Source organism: Lissotriton vulgaris, chromosome 6 (genome assembly GCF_964263255.1).
Source record: "Lissotriton vulgaris chromosome 6, aLisVul1.2, whole genome shotgun sequence".
NCBI classification, from domain to species: Eukaryota; Metazoa; Chordata; class Amphibia; order Caudata; family Salamandridae; genus Lissotriton; species Lissotriton vulgaris.
In genome coordinates this window covers 1,480,623,168-1,480,636,937 of record NC_141694.1, presented here as the reverse complement: position 1 = coordinate 1,480,636,937, position 13,770 = coordinate 1,480,623,168, and the positions used below count along the sequence as shown (strand labels likewise).

Below are 13,770 nucleotides of genomic sequence, written 5' to 3'. Positions count from 1 at the left end.
TCCTGCTCTGTAAACACAGGAGTTTTTATAGTATGAACAAGAATTAAGAAGGCCCGCATGGGAGGCAGGTCTTTCAGATACTTGGCGACAACCAACTGGAACAAACTGCCAACGGACCTGCGTTTGGAACCAGATGAGGCTAGATTCCGGGCAAAACTAAAAACTTATCTTTACAGTAAATAATGGCCCGCGTAGTTTTTGTGTTCCCTGTCATCTGCCTACTTCCACTTTTCAGCGCGTGGACACGCCGGTGTGCGTAATCGCAGCGCTCAACAAATGTCCCAATAATAATATTAATAATAATAATAATAATAATAACATGTTCATCCTTCTCCGTTGTCCTTACTTTCTTTGGATGAGAACAAATGTATCATTTACACAGACGGCTCGGCTCAACCAGCCATTGGGTCCAAACATGCTTATTTCGCGACTTGCACTATTGTTGCTGGTTGGATTATAAATGGCGAGTATAAGTCTTCCATTGTGCATACGCACGCGCTTGGAGACTGTACGGCACAATTGGCGGAGCTGCGTGCTCTTGTTCTAGCCCTCGAGTTTGTTGATCCTGCTGTGAATACTCCTATTGTGTGCGATTTCTACCACTGTGTTCAGCCTTTTAATGACAATTTATTCTTTTGGTCTTAAAATGATTATGGAGACTCTAAGGGCTGTGCTATAAAGCATAAAATGCTATGAGTTCGGGTGGCGGAGCTTAAAAAACTTTTGCCACTCACATACATTATTCATACTCTTGGCCATCAGCATGTGGGAGCACATGCCGTTGGTAATTCTTTGGTTGATAAGGCAGCCAAATCCACAGTAGCCCCGTGTTCCGTTGCAGCAGTTACAAGGTCCATGACTAAGAGAGATAATGAGATCCTGGCAGCTACAGCTGCTATGAAGGATGGAACTGCTTACCCGCAGGGCTTCCCTTCTTAATGTTTTTGTCATTTATCTCCTAAACAAGTTCCTTATGCTACAATTCAGTCAGTTGAGGACCGTCTGATTCCCAAAATGGTCTGCAGACTTCCATTGATCATGTCAGCGCATGAGGGCATGGCTTCTACGCCTGCTGGAGTGTCTGCAACTGTGTCTATTCTACAACAACGTTATTGGTGGCGTGGTTGATATAAACAAACCCATAGTTATATGCTTTCTTGTGACATTTGTCAACAAATCAAACCTTCTACTGTTTCACATCCACCGCAGACACAGCTATGTATATCAAATCAGCCGTTCGGTTGTATATATCTCGATCGCTGCGGTCCATTGACTTCTGATAATGCATATAAATATATTTTTTGTTTCAGTTGATTCGTGCACTAGATTCCTCTGGGTTTGGCCCCAACGTAGTGCTGACGCTCGAAATGTCATTAGAGATTGGCGTATCTTTGTCGGGACGTTTGCTGTGGCACCTTCCATTCGAACCAAGGTCCAGCGTTTGCCTCTAATGTGCACAAGGCCACGATGAAGTCTTTGGGGGTGCTGGTGCAGTTCGTCTCCATACAGGTCTGAGGGCAATTCTATATTGGAGCGAATGAACCATGACTTAAAGCAATCTTTGACAGCCTAGAGTCTTAGGTACTGGTAGGAACTGGCTGGCCCATTTGTATGGGGTACAACGTGCACTTAATAATCTTCCAAGAAGATCTCTGGGTGGGCGGACTCCATAAGAAATGCTCTTTGGCATTAAAATATTTATGCCCGACCTTGATGGTCTAGAGGTGGAGGCGGCAGCGGCCACATTTGACGTAAATAACCATTCTACTATGTTACAGGAACTTCAAAAGGCAACTGAACATTTCGGCTCTAGTGACACAGCAATGCTGATTCCTGTCGCCGGCTGGCTTCCTAAGATTGGGGATCTGGTACGAGAAAAGCTGGAGAACAAGAAAGAATTTGGTCCCTCTTATTGTGCACCGGTCCCAGTTCTTGGATTGAAGGAGACTCGTACAGTGATACTACCACCTTTGCCTGGTCGTAAAGACAACAGATACATTTCGATTGACAATGTCAAACTACACCATCTGGCTGATTCTGAATAGTGTGACTCTGAGTGTTTCAGGTAACGCTATTTCCTTGAATCAGGTGATGCCTGCATCTTCAACTAATCCCCTGATGGTGAGATGGAAAGTCCAGCTAGTCTTTTATCTGCTGTGCCTTCATGCACTCTGCCTTCCAACTGGGGACGTTGACTATACCTATCCTGCTGATAAATTCCATATTGAAGTACCGGACAGTCCTTTGCAACATGATGCTGCGCTGCCACCATCACTAAACCTGGGTACAAGCAGGTATTTCGAGGACTGTACGTGCCTCTCTTATGACTCCTCTTCGTCCTCTTCTGTGGCACCTTCACCGTCAAAGACGAGCATTTTCTTTTCTTGGTTCAAAAAGACTTACCTGGTCTTACCCTGCACCTACATCTGGTTGGTGCTTATCCTGATTTTCCGTTTTATGTCGATTGGATTTATGACAGTGTTCTTCTTGCTCATCAATGCTCATTATTTGCCAGACACTCTACTGTAAAGTTGGTAGGTGGTATTCTAGCTCCCCATATATGGTCCCATATCATGAAACGGATCAAGCTCTTGTGAACGTTTTGGCTTTCCGCGTTGCAGATGGCATTGTTTGGAATAAAATAGCATTCGAAGTTCATGGTCCAACGGAGGTCCTCAAGATACCATACATGTTTTGCATTTCTTTAGGAGATGTGGTAACACAGGACATACACTCTGATGATTAGGATGTACAAGCTGTACATTCCTTGTTTTCTGATTTGAAATATTATGCTGCTTTTCGTGTTGAAGATTTATATTTAAATACTGCCAATTATGCTGATTTCTTCTGTTATCAACATTATGGCCACCATTTTTTGCACAAAACAAACATGTTAAGAACATTGCCGAACTCCGTTACAGGGTAGTTCAAAAACACTTAAAAATAAGTTTACTTATTTCACTGATTATTTCACGTGCAATCCAAACTCCTATTTCTTTCAATTGAAAGTGCTGTCTCAATCTAAATTTATTTTGACACACACAAAGTTAATATATTTAAACAGTTGGGGCTCTAAGATTTGGCAGGTGCAAGATCTGGCAGGTACAGGGAACTGAGGCTTTGCATCGTGCATGTCTGATACAAACTCAAATATTGTTTTAGAATGACACTGTGCACCAAACAACTTGTTTTGGCCTAGCTACTGCCAACATTTGAATACTCCTATTCCATCATTGGCTGAATATAATAATGGGTGTCAATGCACAAATTATACAATAGATGTCCCACAAGCTCTGTTTGAAAATGAAAGTTTTGATACCACTGATGTTGACCCTTCGGGATGGTTGTTGTGGCAAACCAATACAAATGCCTGTCAAATGCGCTTTTATAATGCGACGACTGGGTTCACACAAACTAGACCTGATCCCCGAAACCCACATTCACACTCAGTCATCACATATTCAGTGGGAAAATTGTGTCAACAATGGTTGGAACACTATACTCTTTGGTCTGTAAGACAACATCTGTCACTTTTGTCTAACAACATCAATTTGACTGATTTTCTCTTGGGTCCTAAATCTCCCAGATCAAAAAGATTTATCTAGGCGACGTACAATGAATTATGGAAACTTTCTCAAATTGAAGCAGCAACCCGTCTGCGCCAAATTGACAAAGTTAATTTGGAGAAGGTTCTTGCTGTAGTCAATAATAGCATAAATACACTGTTTTTCCACATTTATACTTTAGATTATATCGTTTCATCTGTTATTGATATTGTTCAAAATGTTGTTTCTGTTTTATATCATGGTTAAAATCAATTACAATCTGTAATGCAATTCGAATGGACGTTACAGACACTCAAAATGGGTAAAGTACCATGGGATTATTTGAACGCTTCTGCTTTGTTTTTGCCTTTTAATCTAACTGAGAAACAGAAATTCATGTCCATAAAATATGCTACATACACACTGTTGCACATTGAGCAATTGGAACACTTGCCATTTTCTGTAGCGGAAACTGATTTGGCTGTATGGTTGATTCATGGCGTTATCTCTCTGCCTTTTTCACTGTTTCAGTTTAAATCTTGTATGAAACATTTCCCAACTGGCCGCTTTGAACCCTTGGGTAGTGCCTTCCTACATGAATTTTGGTCCCTTTCATTAACTTACAGATATCAACGAAAGGATACAGAAGTTTTCCTAACAGGATGGACTGCGATTCCACAGTGGGGCACTCCCTAGTTTGCAAACAAGTTAAGTTGCACGGCGCTTGTAATGTGTCCGCACCTAATCTGGATTGTTTTTTTAATGGAACGCCAGTTCTGGCAATAATTTCCACTGTCACATTGCTTCCTAACTGCAGTTATCTTATTTTGAACAACAACGATAGCTGTGGCTTGCGGGCAGGCATTCCGTATATATAGTAACGATATCCCGCTGTGTTACTTGTTGTAGCAATCTGCTTTTTTCACCCCCACATGAGGCTGTAGATAGTTCCATTTGGCCTTCCATTTGGACTTTGAAAACAGATTTCAATAAACTAAGCAAGCTCAAAGCGCTATTGTTTCAACAAGAAGTAGCTCTCACTTCGGCTCGAGAGACCTTCGAATTGCAGGTGGCTAGAACATCTAGTGAGATTCAGTCACTGCTGAACATGAATCTCCCACTATATTTTGGAGATCTAATGCATAGAATATTTAATGCGTCTGATACGGAAGGCCTTGCTCAATTCTTTTTCAATTTGTAGGATCTGGCCTTGTGACTTCTTTTCAGATGATTTTTGGAGTAATACCAGCCTTCATACATTCTATTTTTTCCAGCACCTTTGGAGGCTTTCCCTTAATACTGGCTCTGGTGGCTGGCGTGCTGATACTGCTACTCCTCTTACGCAATGGCTGCCCTTCTTGTGGTGCTGCACAGACCCAGGCAATTGCAACTGTACCATGACCGAATGCAGACGCTTTTTGGATGCTTGCTATTAGCAGCACTCAGCGTGAGTTATGGATTAACTTTTTGCTTTGCCTACTTCACTTGCGTGACACCTGTGTTTTACTGCCAGTGAGGCCCTTTTTATTGGACTTTGGATTTATGCTTTTCCAATATGTCATGCACTGATCCGGATTATGATCTGTTAATGGGTCCCTTCGTGGCCCATGATCAGGCCTGTTTACGGCTGGCCACACGGCGCGTGCGGCCGCGCTTGGAGTGCCGGCTGAATGGAATATCTGTGCACTGCACTGCACCTCTTGCAATGGGGTTTCATCGAATATCAGTTGCCCAGATATGCTCTTGGAGGCATCGGATTATGAGGAATATGTTGTGTTCCGTCGAGCTACTTGATTGGATGGCATCGCTTTTTGCTACAAATGATAGGGAGGACCTTTTGGAACAAATTGCATTCTTGAGATCACGTTCTTTGATGGATTTTCCAACTCCAAATTAATCCTGTTCTCAATGAATGACAAAATTATAATTCAATTCTTTTTTTTTTTACATTTTCCCAATTTTCTTTTTTTTTAGCACTTCTTGAATTTACTTACCTTTGAACTATTATCCTTTTATCTATATGCTATGACCTGGCCAGGTGGAGGGTGTTGTATGGCTGTTGGGGACATTGTCGACATTGTTACGTTAATATGAGCTGTGCTGCCATGATGCTGCTTTTGTACACATTACTACATGGCTTTATTATGCAAGACTCTGTTTGCGCCTTTCACATGAGAACGGTCTGCTCTCTGCATTCTCTGCCTGTTCCTGGAGTTTAGTCTGAACAGACTGCGCAAGGTCGATAAACAATGCCCCTTGTTATTCTTTTCTGGTCAGTCCCTAGCACTTAGACAAAACAGGCTACACAGCTGGAGCTGCTGGAAACCGTGCTTTGATATCATGGGATTGCATGTTCGTTTAACACACACTTGGAGAGGGACGTTTCCAGGGAGAAGACCTATGCTGTTCTTATGATGTAAAAACTACAATCTAGGCACTAAGGTATGGGGTGTGCTGACAAAGCCCAGAGATCTTTCTTTATATATTAAAATGTATTCTTTCCAAGGGGATAGTGGTTAGGCCTTATAGTCCTTTATCCATTGTCTGTATACGATGACCTCCCCTTTCATAGTCTTTGGACTTGCTACAATGCTAACTGTTTTAGGTTTATGTGTTTTGCTGGTAGTGGCTCGTATACTGCATTATAGAGCACTTTACTTAAAAAAACATTTTTAACTATCACAGTGACTCTGTTTTTCTTTATTGTGGACAAGTACGAGTGCGTGAGTGAAAGGGTGTGTCTTGTTACCGTGATTTCTGAGAAAGTCGGGAGTGTTGTGTTCTGGGTTGTCTAATCATTTGTAGCTTTGTGATTATGTAGGAGAACGAATGAGACACTATAGCTAGTTGGTTCTGGGATTTGGGGTACTGAGGCGGTAGGAAGGCTTAGCCCCTACACACCGAGGTCCTGTTTTCCTGCACATAGTTCTGTGCATGTGCAAAATCCCTGCAACAATACTACTCCACTATATGCTATTCCAGTCTATGCCACTTCACTGTATGTTGTTCCACTGTATGCCACTCCACTCTATGCTATGCCAACTGTATGCCACTCACTGTATACTGTTTCTACTCTGCAAAACTCCTACACCTACGTGAAATAATTACAATATTGCTGTTTCTGGAGTTCATTTAGCATTAAGGCTTCTACTGCAACAACACTATTAGCAATGTCGTAAGGGTGGGGAAGGTTATCAATGTGCTTAGGTAATTGTTTAAAAATGATCGTTTTAATAAATATCTCTCAAAGCAGTAACATAATCTGGTGAACTACAGTGAAATATATCGGCATATTAAAGAAATGCACTTTTTGAATTTTGAAGAGACGCTAATGTTTACATGGTGCTTCTTGTATGATTTACTTTCCAAACACATTGATGGCCTGGAAGGTATATGGGCTCGTAAAAGGTAAGAGCCAGATGGTATTGTGCAGATAAGTGCATCACTTTCTCTGTTACAAAAAATCTCAGGGAGGAGCTACTTCTCTCTCTATCCACTTTCCTAAAACACAGGTTACGGGCTCGCTTGCATTGTGGAACTTAGTTATGCATGGTTTTATGCATGGATTTATGCCACACCACTTTCGACGTTCACCAGCCACAACTGCTACAATGAGATCCATGTTTGATCCATGGTGATTATCTAAAACACTTGTAATATCTCCAGTCTGGTAGATCTTGATTTTCACGTTTTTTCGATGAGCATTTGCAGTCAGGTTTTGGTAGGTGGTGCTACATTTAAAAGTGTAGTGTAAGGAAACAATGGTACATATAAGGCCAAAAAATCCTAAAACAGCCTGAGCTACTAAATTTAAAAGGGTATTAATCATTAGAGATGTGGCAAATGGAAATTAGTTATTTCCAGAATCAGCAAAAAATCCTAAAACAGCCTGAGCTACTAAATTTAAAAGGGTATTAATCATTAGAGATGTGGCAAATGGAAATTAGTTATTTCCAGAATCAGCGGTATAAGACTATTTTGCAATGTACGTAGGGACACACAATCGTATTGACATAGCACTTATTTATTTCATAAATAATACATCAAAAACGTTTAAAACGTATTAAGGTAATAGTTCAAGTGCTCACAAAATAGTGGAAGAAGTGTGATGTGACGAGTGAAGGTGACATTAAAAAATAATCGCATTGACAACATTATCAAAAACTCCATATACATTTTAAATAGTTAAGGAGTTTTTTCTTGTGAAAAGGTCAACAGCGTTTTGAATTCAACTGTTTTAGATCATCATCAGGACAAAATTCGTGAGCAAGAGAAATTTTAGGAGGAATCGAGTGAGTTCAGTATTCAAACAAGAGAGTATAGATCGAATGAGGGTCTCGGTGGTGTGTTCGGACCCTACAGCGTCGTGTGAATCAGGAAGCTGGGTAAATCCATGGGCCACTGTATGGCTGGTGTGCCAGGGACCAGGAACACAATTAAGTATCGGGAACCCCGCTATGGATTGTCCATTATTACCAAGACAGATCAAAACCGCAACACCACGTAGTTGGTGTGCTAAGATTTTAATTGGAAGAGACGCAGTAAGTCGGTCCAATGCACAGACAAGGCAGCCACTCTGTCTTCAAGCAGAACCTGTGCTGGAGGGCCGTGGCAGTGGCAGAAGTTAAAACGATTTTTAAGTGTAACAGCATAAGATAGATTCACATTTTCTAAATCATAAAACAGAAGGATCATGTAATTTTGAATTTGTTTAAATCTTGGCTCTTCCGAATACATTTTAGAGGTCTGTTATTGAGATGTGCTTATTTGTAAAGGTCTGTGATACCGTTATCCCGATCTTCCATTTTGGGAACATAATTGGGAAACAACATACTTCTAAACATTTCTGCTAAATGCTGATGGTCTCTCCTTGAGCTTGCTACATATGAAACTGGTCTATACTTTCCCTGAGAATGTAACGGGAACATTTTGTAGGGGACATATATCAGTTTGAAGTCTTGGTGTTTTTTTCTAAATGTACCTTAGATTTTTATTATTATATGTCATATATTTGTTACATGGGAAAGTATACAATTTTTTTTCCGCACATTTACAAATTCTTGCCAAATTGTGTCATTTTAATCAGAATGCTACTAATTAGTAAAATTTTGTGCCGCAGAATATTTTAAATTCCTAATGTTTCTGTTATTTTCCACAATACTTAATGGTAAATTAAAAAATTTCTTTGAAGTAGTTTATTAGATAGCAAACATTGTTTTCATTTGCAATCTGAGTACAGGAAGGGGCCCTACGGGGGTACTCTGTATTGTGACCTGCCTTTGTGAATCTGCCCCTAAACGCCCAACTCCTCAACAGGAAAAGTGCGTGGAAGGATTAGTCATTTCTATTTGTACAAGTTGCATATGAGTATGCCCAGAATATTTTCCCATTTTGGATGTTTTGGGCCCGAATCATAGAGGCATGAAAGACTTTGCAAAATAGTACTACATAACTATTTTACTTACACTTAAGTGCCTTTGTGAATTGGCCCCTATGTTTTGAAGAATTTCGTATACTTAACAAATTATCATAGCATTAATTATATAGGGATTCAGTCTCCTTAAACTTTGTGAAGCAATGTTTTCAAATGCTTTCGAACTCAGATAAATTACAGTTTTCGTCAGCTGCAACAAACACAATTAATTTGTACCACCTATGATTATTTCCTTATGCTGCTTCTTCAGTTAAGGTGATCCTTTGTACTTTTGAGACCTTTAACAAACTATGCATACATCTTTTGGTCAGAAGAAGTAAGCACATATATTTGTATTTCTCTTATTTAAAATATTGGAGCAATTGTGTTAGTTTGTGTTTTCATGCACATTTATACTTGTATAGTTGCCCTGTTTGCCGCCCAAAAAAATGTTGACAATATACTTTTATAATTCTTAACTTAACTTTCTTTGTGTTTCAGTAATGCTTTTTTTTTTTTAGGTTCAAAGTTAGTCTTCAGTGAAAATATATTTCCCATACCAATTTTGGAGTTTCTGTGTGATCTGTTCCAGTCCTGCTGATGGGATGTTAAAAATGTTTGCTATTAGAATATGTTTTTTTAAGCAAGTAGTCGAGTTCCATTTTAAGTTTGTTGCAGTAATTTATTTCATTTGAACTTTTATCTTGTGTAATTAATTTTTAATTGGAAATAGGAAAGGCAGGCAATACTAGGGTACAGGTTTACAAACACTTTGTGCCAGGTTTGTATCATTAGCCAACGCAAAGAGTAGAACTGGGATTTACTTTCTAGTGCAAAACTTATTTTGCACTGGAAATTAGCCCTAAAGTAACGCAAAGAAACCTTATGCATTAGTTTCAGCTATTGTTTATCAAGAAAGCATTCCATGGGTGGTATATGGGTGTTCCTATGCAACCATGTCTGTGTTGTGACGCAATTCCCCATCTACTAACATTGGTACACAGGGAGTTGCATAAAAAATGACATCTTCTCGAGGCAGGCATAATGTTAAAGAAAGGCTTTCTATTCTCCAAATGTTTTCACATTTTCCTGTGTGATGTCCTGTACAGCACACATAGTAACTTGAACAAGTATTAAACAATGTCTAAGCAAAGTATTTTATACTAGAAGGCTACCCCAGTACAAAACCTATGCCTAACGTATGCAGGTGCAAAAGTGTATGCATGGCGCTATACCCCCTGAAAAGTGTCAGCACTCCTTGGAAGGAGCAGCAGCATTATATTTTTCCAGATATGAGGCTGTGCTGCCCACTTCCTTTAATGTAAAGCAGGGTACTGCTTGGCCCTGACTGTGCCACTTGCCAGTGCCTGGTTCTCCGACCAGTCCTGGCCCTTGCAGACCCAGCTTCTTCACGGTTGTGAAGCTTCCAGTCTCACTCTCCGGCCGCTTTCCCCCTCCTGGTGCTTCTCTCTATTTCTTTTCCTCAGAACTCTCTCTGCCTCTCTTGGCATTTTGTCCTCTCACTCTTGCTCCCTTTCTCTCTCACTCAATCTCTGCTTTTTTGCCTCTTTGACCTATTTTCACTCTCATCTTTCAGCTACCCCACTTGCCTTTTGTGTCTTTTATGCTCCCCCCCTCACTTCCGTGCCTTTTTGCTCTCCCATTGCTTTTTGTGTCTTTTTGCTACCCCACTCGCTTTTGTGTCTTTTTGCTCTCCAGTTTGCATTCTGCTCTTTGCCACTTTAAACATTCTTTTTTCACGTCTGCTCTCTCAGCCACTTTGCTGTTTCTCTCTTTTGCCTCGTTTTCATTTTTTTTCTCTTTTGCCGCCGCTTTTTGCCTCCTTTTGTCATCTACTTTTGCCCATTGTCTGGCAAGCTTTTTTCTGCTTTTGATCCTCCTTTGGGATCTTTTTCCCTCAAGATGGCCTTCACACCTTTTCCCCGGCACCTTGCTCTCTTCTGCTTCTTGCCGCTAACTTCAGCCTTCCCACCACACTCAAACTCCTACCACTCTAAATCTATTTAATGGTGGCCATGTGAAGCGAGCACTCCGCTCGCAAGCTGAAGGTGTACCAAACGCAAGCCTGTCTGCGCCTGTCCATGCCCCAACTGAGCACCGCACCAAGAGCCCTGGTCCTCCTCCCACCCAACTCATCGGTAGATGTTAATTTGCCACAGCGCTGCAGCGCCTTCCCAGCTTACACCAAAGTTCCATTCTCCTGCACTACATCCTTCTGAACTACACCCTTCTAGCTTCCCCAGCCCAAAAGCTCCACATCCAACACACATGGCCATGCACCCCAGACCACCCACACCCCAACCCACCACAACTTCAAACTTTTACTGTCCTGCCTCCTCCTCAACACCCGTTTGTTTGCTTACAGACATTCCCTTGAAGTCTGGGACTCCTGCACGACCTCTCAACAGATTTGCTCTTCCTGACCAAAATCAGACTGACTCTGAAATCTTCACAGTGATCCCCACCCTGGGTACAAAATCGGAGATCTCCTGGACCCCATCTTCACTAACTTCAACAACAATACAGGAGACAAGCCCACACTACTCATTTGGCTCGACCACACCCGCTTCCACTGCAACCTGCCCATCCGTCACCATCATGGAACTGCACCCGACAAATCCACCCAATGAAACTGAAATAATAATCCAGAAAAAACATGGATCTTGTTCTCCTATCTCACCAACCACAACACCATGACAGCCACTCATGATCCATCACCTATTTAGGCTCCTAGCTCACTTTCTGTCCAGACACCCTGGCCCCACTGAAGACTGCCACCACTACCAGAACCAGGCTTCAACCAAGTTAGTGTATGGAGGAGCTTAGTTTCATCAAATGGCACAGAAAGCAAATCAAATGCAGATAGAAACAGACCCACAACAACGCTAACAAAAGCACCTACAAGTCAGCCCTCAGATTCTACCATCAGCAAATCACAACGCGATCAACTCACTGAACGCATTGAAAACAGCACAAATAGCAGCAAAGAAATCTTCACCATTGAGAACAATTTTACACAACCATCACCCCTCACAGGACCTCTCTCTGCACCAAGATCTGTAACTTCTTTAGCAGCAAGATCAGAAACAGCTACAAAAATGTCAAGCCCCAGCCAACACATCCCTACTTGTAGCCTTCCTGCCCATCAAACAAACCCTCAGAAACCCACCATGACCACCTGGCACACCTTCACCACTTTGGAAACCCCAACAGCTATGCGGACTATACATTTTGGAGCACCATGAGACCCCTGCTCACACCACGTCTTCATCAAAGATCTGGATTCCCATTGGCTCAGATCTGACTCCATGACTGAACAACTCCATCTGCATATCTACTCTACCAGATGCCTGGAATCATGACACAATATTCTAGGTCCTAAAGAAATCATCAGCAGTTCAAAAAGACATGTTCTAACTACCCAATCACCTTGCTTTCCTACCCTGAAAAAGTTCTGGAGAAAATCATTAACTAGCAACTAGCTGAACACCTTAATGACAACCACCTTTTCAAACTCACTCAATTCGGATTTACACCCAACTGCAGCACCAAGACCACCCTCATCACTACAACAGCCGACATCCAACTGATCATTGTCAGAGGAAACACCACAGCCCTCATCCTACTCAACCTATATATGGTCTTTAACACTTCCTCCTATCTTATCCTCATCTGACCTCTCCATTAAGCCGACAGACAAAGACTCATGCTCCTCTGGACTTGCTGCTTGCTCACATCCGCACCCAGTCAGTCAGCCTGGCTCCCTACCCCTCGTCCACTGTCAACCTCATCTGCAGAGAACCCTAAGAATAATTTCCAAGCCCTACACTGTTCAACGCTTATATGATCCTCCTCTTACACATCATCCAGACCCACAAAATAAACATTAACTCCTATACTGCTGGCACCCATTTATTCCTCTTCCTCTCCAGGGAAACACCTAGCACCAGGATCAGCTTTACTTCCTGCTTGTCTGAAGTAGCCAGATGGATGAAGACCAACTATCGGAAACTTAACAGCTACAAAACATCAATGTTTAAATCCAGTTTATCCCACAAGTAATTCAGGTTTTAACCAAACTTTATCATCCTTTGGTGTCTTTGAGCAAAGCCTAGATTAGCACTCGTTGAACTACTGGAAAGAGTGAAGGAAGTTAAAGTTTGGTTAAAACCTGGATTACTTGTGGAATAAACTGGATTAAAACAGGAATTTACTAGGTGAGCTTCTTTGGTTCTTCTATATACATGAATTTCTCGATGTACATCTTGGGCTTTGGGACCTGACAAGGCTTTAGCTTCCTTTTTTAAATAGTTATGTTGCCAGGTCGAAATGTCAGTTGAAAACTGCACACACAGGCTGCAATAGTATGCCTGAGGCATGTTTAAAAGGGCTACTTAAATGGGTGGCACAGTTAGAGCTGCCAGCCCACTAGCTCAATCAGTAGCATTCCATGTAAAGGTCCTGTGTACATGCAGTACCAGTTTACAAGGGACTTACAAGTAAATTAAATGTGCTAATTGAGTGTAAGCAGATTTTGCAATCTTTAAAGGAGTGAGCACAAGGATTTTAGCACTGGTTGGCAGTGGTAAAGTGTGCAGAGTCCTAAAAGAATACAAAAACGGGATCAGAACACAGGAGAGGGAAGACAAAAAGTTTAGGATGGCCCTGCAGAGAAGGCCAAGTCCAGCACCTTATCATTGTGGCTAAGCCTAGATTGTACCATGTTGAAATTGACTTCATTTGAAAACATCACCCTGTTGACAGCTATGTTAAATGCTCATTGTCTGTGCT

General features: G+C 41.5%; 1 pseudogene; it reads left to right on the top strand.

Moving 5' to 3' along the window:
* The first annotated feature begins 3,830 nt into the window (after positions 1–3,830).
* The window catches only part of LOC147709025 (uncharacterized), an 84,671-nt pseudogene continuing 74,731 nt past the window's right edge, over positions 3,831–13,770 (top strand).